This window comes from Orycteropus afer, unplaced genomic scaffold (genome assembly GCF_000298275.1).
Source record: "Orycteropus afer afer isolate SDZICR_OR568_19922 unplaced genomic scaffold, OryAfe1.0 scaffold00021, whole genome shotgun sequence".
NCBI classification, from domain to species: domain Eukaryota; kingdom Metazoa; phylum Chordata; class Mammalia; order Tubulidentata; family Orycteropodidae; genus Orycteropus; species Orycteropus afer.
Window position 1 is genome coordinate 11513157 of NW_006921608.1, and position 6000 is coordinate 11519156.

Consider the following 6000-nt stretch of genomic DNA (forward strand, 5'->3'; position numbering starts at 1 on the left):
TCTTATCATTGATTTCACCTAGGTTCCTCCAGAGCAATTGATGAGACAGAAGCTAGAGAACTGAGCACTGGGCTCCATCTGGGACCTAACAGGCCGGGTCGGGGAGGGCTGCAGTGAGAGAGGAGCAGCACTGCCAGACACAAAGGGGGACCACTCGGAGGCCACTGCAAACGCAGAGGAGGAGGGGGACCTGACACCAAAGATGGAAGTCAAGTCAAGTGGGCAGGGGAAAGGGAGAAGGAGTATTGGAAGGAAGCAATTATTTCTGGTTTGATTTTGCCAGGCTGGTTCAAGACAGGCTTAATTATTTTTTTTCCTGAAGCACAAAAGTTATCATTATTTCTAGTAGAAATTTTGGTCTATATAAAGAAGAAATATAAATACTAAGCAAGAAAAATAACACAAAATCCTAACACTTAGATCAAACCATTGATGTCATTTCAGTCTCTATGTAACTTCCCCCTCCCTCTATGTGTGTTTGATTTATATACATATATGGTATCATTATACAATTATGAGCACACTTTTTTTACTGAACAATATGTAATATGTTTTTTTACATGTTATTAAAGCTTCTGGATTTTTTTTAGTAATTGTGGTAAATTATATAACAAAACATGTATCAAGTTAACACTCTTTACATGTACAAGTCAGTGATTGATTATGTCCAATGATACGTTTTTAATGGCTATTTATAATAATAAATGTACGATCTGTTTATTCAGGCCCCTGTGGTTGGACACTTGTGCTATTTCCAGTTTTTGTTAATCTACAAGTGCTAAACTGACTTCCTTGTGGATAAATATTTGTGTCTGTCTATGATCACTTTCTTAAAATAGATGCCTAGAAGTAAAAGGTAAATAAAATTGTAAGACTTTTGCAAATGTTAAGAAATAAGGAAAATTCTATGACTTCTGATGGATCTTGCCAAGTTGCCCCCAGTTCTTCTCCCAACAGCAATGGTGCACTGCCTGCTACCCCATTGTTGACAGAACCACCCAATGGACCACGTTTCTGCTGACCCTGTTGTTGTTATGTGCTATCAAGTCGGACCCAACTCATAGCGACCCCTCCTTGGGTTTCGAGGCAGTATCACTATGGAAGTAGATTGCCCAACCTTCCTTCCCAGGAGTTTGAACCTCCCGCCTTCTGGTTAGCAGTCAAGTGCCTTAGGCACTATGCTAGACAGAGCTACTTGCAATCTTGAAGATGCCCCTAATGTTTGGCTCAGGCCCACGGTGGGGACTCAATAAATTCTTGTTGATTAACTGACTTTTCCCTTTATCTCCTAACCACATAGATACGCTGGGGATCTCAGTCTGCCAGCTCTTATTTCCAATTGCCTGTCCTTTACCCTCTCTACAGTTCGAGCTTTGGCTCAGGGTGGGCAGAAGCAACAGGACTAGGCCGTTGGCTTTCTAAGAGTCCAGCCAGAGAAGGAGTCACAATGTCAAGAAAATGGTCTCATCAAAGTTTGAAGCAGAGAACAACTTTAATTTGGGCTGCTGAAAAGGAACTGTGCTATGTTTCATAACTTTGAAGTTTCCTTCCGTCTTTGGCCCTCCTCTTAGATTTTTAAGTACTAACGTAGACATGCAGACTAACTCCCACTGCAGATTTGTTGAGACTGCTCCTGCATGCCTCCCTGCCTTTGTATACGCTGATCTCTCAACCTCAAATCACTTCTCCTTCCCCTCCCTCATCTTCCATTGCACGCAATTCTCTCTCTTAAAAGTTCAGCTTAACCGTTTTTACTTTTGTACAAAGTGAACCCATTCCTGATGCTAGGTTGTGTTGGTACCTTGTACACATTTGTATAATAAACTCTCACTTCATTGTACAAACCTGTCCTCATGCCTGTTTCCCTTATAGTCTCTGAGGTTCTAGAAAGCAGGCCTATGGCCTCATCCAACTTGGCAACCACAGAGCAGGGGACACAGAGAAGCAGACAATAAATGTTTACTCCATAAGTGTTAAGTTAATGAATGATTCTTGATGATCATTTTTATAAAGAACTTCACTGGCATTTATTAACTGAAAGTTGCAGGAGTTTCCAAATCAAATAAGGCAATACTGATGCTGTCTAAAGCCTTGTGTGACAGGGCCCCCACTCCCTGAGTCATTCTTTATCATTTAAAAAGGATGAGGATGTAGGCGAGTGCAGAGACCTCATGGAAAAGACTTGGGGTCAGGGTAGGTCCTGGATAACAGCTAACATCAACACACGACATGCCTGATATGTTCTAAGTGGTTTATACACAGTACTTAACTCAAGCCTCACCACAGTCCTATGCAGTAAACACTATCAATGTCTCAGTTTGTCAGGGGGGACAACTTAGGCACAGTAGGGCTACATCACTTTCCCAATATCACTAGATAGCAAAGGGCTGAATCAGGATTTGAATACAGTCATCCCTGGGTTACCAGTGAGATCAATTTCTAAACATATCTTTAACTTGAATTTGTAGGTAAGTCGGATGTAGGTAAGAACATAGCGTTCTTATTGAGCTTTACTTTAGCCCAAGAAAAGCCACCAGGCCTTTTCCATGGTGTAAAAGCTGCAGGTGTAGCAAGTAAAGACTTGGTTGCAAGTAGGGGCTGGTTCAATTGTTTCAAAGTAAGGGCAAATTTACATAACATTAAAGGGCAAATGGGAGCTGTAGGTAAATTGATTGGACTTTTGTACCTGGGGGCTGCCTGTACAGAAAATGCACCTGAAGAATCCGAGCTCTTATTTACTTCACTAAATGACCTCTCAAGTCTAATGTGATGAACATATCTCATTTTTATCCTCCAGTAGCCATTCATCTTCTTTTGATAACTAAGTACAGTGCCGATTTTCCTCTGTTCTCAGTCTGTGCTCTCATTGGAGCAATGGAGCATGTGATCTAGGTTTAAGTCAATCAGGATGGTTTAAGCCATCCTGTTCTCTAGGCCCAGTGATTGGACCTCATCAGAGCTAATGAAATGCAATGTGACCACTGCAAAGACTTCTGGGAAAGACATTCAGGTTTTTTTCAGTTGGACTTAGAGTTGGGAGCCTGCGAGGAACCACTGCAGCCACCTTGGCACACTGTGGAGCTTGAGTAGGGACCTAACATACTGGAAATGGAGCCAACAGAGGGAGAAGAGATCCTGGTCCTAATGACTTTGTCTGAGCCCTGCACAAGCCCTCCCCGAAGAATTCCTCTTGAACTTTTCAGTTGTGTGATCCCAAATATTCAATTTTTGTTCAAACAAGGTTTTTTTTTGGGTTTTTTTTTTTTTTTTAATAATTCGTTTTGCTTTGTTTCCACAGTGAAGTGTAGTAGTCATAAAGAATATGATGTATCATATCATATCTTAAGGTGATACACAGAAGTGGGAAACAAGTCAGTGGTCAAATACACGGGCCACATTCACAGAGATACCAGTACCAGAAGCAGTTACTTTCAGGTTGACCCTAACTCATGTCAACACTGACAACCCCATATGAGTCAGAGTAGAAATGTACTCCATAGGGTTTTCAATGGCTGGTTTTCCAGAAGTGAATCACCAGGACTTTCTTCCGAGGCACCTCTGGCTAGACTCATATCCCCACCTTTTCAGTGAGCAGCTGAACATGTTAGCCATTACACCATATACGGATAGTGTGACTGAAGTGTAGGGAGTGGAGGGTAAGGCACAAGGCACTTGGATGTGGTGGAATAAGTCCAAGTAAGGCACCATTAAAGCACTCAGACTTTACTTTGTTTTTGTTTTCCACATTGTTAAAATTTTACAGAATTGGGTCTTTTATATCTTCATTTTTGTACCATTTTATCATAGAACCAAAAAGCTCAAGAGGAATATACCCTCCACCCCACTACACAGCCCCTGCCACGCCCCTCTGCCCTTCCCTCACACCGTATATATTTGGCATATACTCGAGGACACACTCTCTTTATTTTCTCCTTCTCTGACAAGCAGAGCAAAAGAGCTCTCTATACATGTGCCATTTTTCCCAAAAAATTGCTGCCCCAGTTTGATCAGCTGGGCCATTGCTGACTACTATCTTCCTTTCCTCTTGAATTTCTGTGGTCTGGCAACAGAACAGATTCTCTGGTCATTTGCAAATAAGTCATTCTCAGGCTTGCTTCCATTATTGATTTTATAGAACAACCAGGAAATGTGTTTTCATCTGCCTGGGGTTTATATCATTATTCTGTAAAGATTAAAACCAAGAAAACAAAACCCACTGCCAGCGATTCGGTTCCAACTCATAGAGACCCTACAGAACAGAGTAGAACTGACTCATAGGGTTCCCAAGGCTGTAAATCTTTATGGAAGAAGACTGACTCATCTTTCTCCTGCAGAAGAGCTAGTGATCTTTTGGTTAGCAGCCAAATGCTTTAATCATTTGATACCAGAGCTCCTCCATAAAGATTACAGCCTTATAAATTCTGTGGGGCGGTACTAGTCTGTCTCATACGGTTGCTATGAGTTAGAATTGACTCAACAGTAATTGGTTTGTTTGTTTGTTTTTTGGATATTCATGAACTTCTGTAGCCATCTCGAGACCTTTCTCTAGTGAGGGATGCTCAGGGTGAATTGAGTGTGCCTAGACAAGAAAGAAGCTCTGGTAGTATAGTGGTTAAGGCATTTGGCTGCTAACCAAAAGGTTAGTGGTTTGAACCCACCAGAAGTTCTATGGAAGAAAGATGAGGCAGTCTACTTCTGTAAAGATTTACAGCCTTGAAAAAAAAAAAAAAACCATTTGGGATCAATATGAGTTGGAATTCACTCAATGGCAGTGAGTTTGGTGAGATAAGAAAAAGAAAATTTCAAGGACTATGAGTCAAACAATATCATCAATATCACATGCAAGTAAAATATTACTGAAGATAATTCAAAAACGGTTGCAACAGTATATTGACAGAGAACTTCCAGAAAAGCAAACTGGATTCAGAAGAGGATGTGGTATGAGGGATATCATTGCTGATGTCAGATGGATCTTGGCTCAAAGCAAGCAATACCAGAAAGATGTTTACTTGTGTTTTATTGACTATGCAAAAGAATTCAATTGTGTGGATCATAACAAATTATGGCTAACATTGAAAAGAATGGGAATTCCAGAACACTTGATTGTACTCATGAGGAACCTGTACAGGAGGCTGTCATTTGAACAGAACAAGGGGATACTGCATGGTTTAAAATCAGGAAGGGAGTGTGTCAGGATTGTATCCTTTCACCATACTAATTCAATCTGTATGCTGAGCAAATAATCTGAAAAACTGGATTATATGAAGAAGAAAGTGGCATCAGGATTGAAGGAAGACTCATTAATAACCTGTGATATGCATATGACACAACTTTGCTTGCTGAAAGTGAGGATGATTTGAAGCACTTACTGATGAAGATTAAAGACTACAGTGCCCAGTGTGGATTACACTTCAACATAAAGAAAAAAAAATCCTCACAACTGAACCAATAAACAGCTTCACAATGGATGGATGGAGAAAAGATTGAAGTTGTCAAGGACTTCATATTACTTGGTTCTACAATCAACACCAATGGAAGGAGCAGTTGTGACATCAGACAACGTATTGCATTGGGCAAATCTGCTGCAAAAGACCTCTTACAAATGATGAAGAGCAAAGATGTCTCCTTGAAGACTAAGGTGCACCTAACCCAAGCCATGGGATTTTCAATCTCTGGTGGCATAGTGCTTAAGGCATTTGACTGTTAACCAGAAGGTTCACAGTTCAAACCCACCAGCCACCCCTCAGAAGGAAGACTGGGCAGTCTACTTATGTAGTGATACTGCCTCAGAAACCCAAGGATGGGTCGCTATATGGTCGGATCCAACCCGATGGCAGTGAGTTTGGTTTTTCTTATGCATGTGAGACCTGGACAATGAATAAGAAGACCAAAGAAGAGTCGATGCGAGTTCCGGCAAGATGGCGGACTAGGCAGAAGGATTGCACAGACCCTCTTCAACAAAGAAAAGGGAAACCAATTAACACAGACACAGAAGATAAT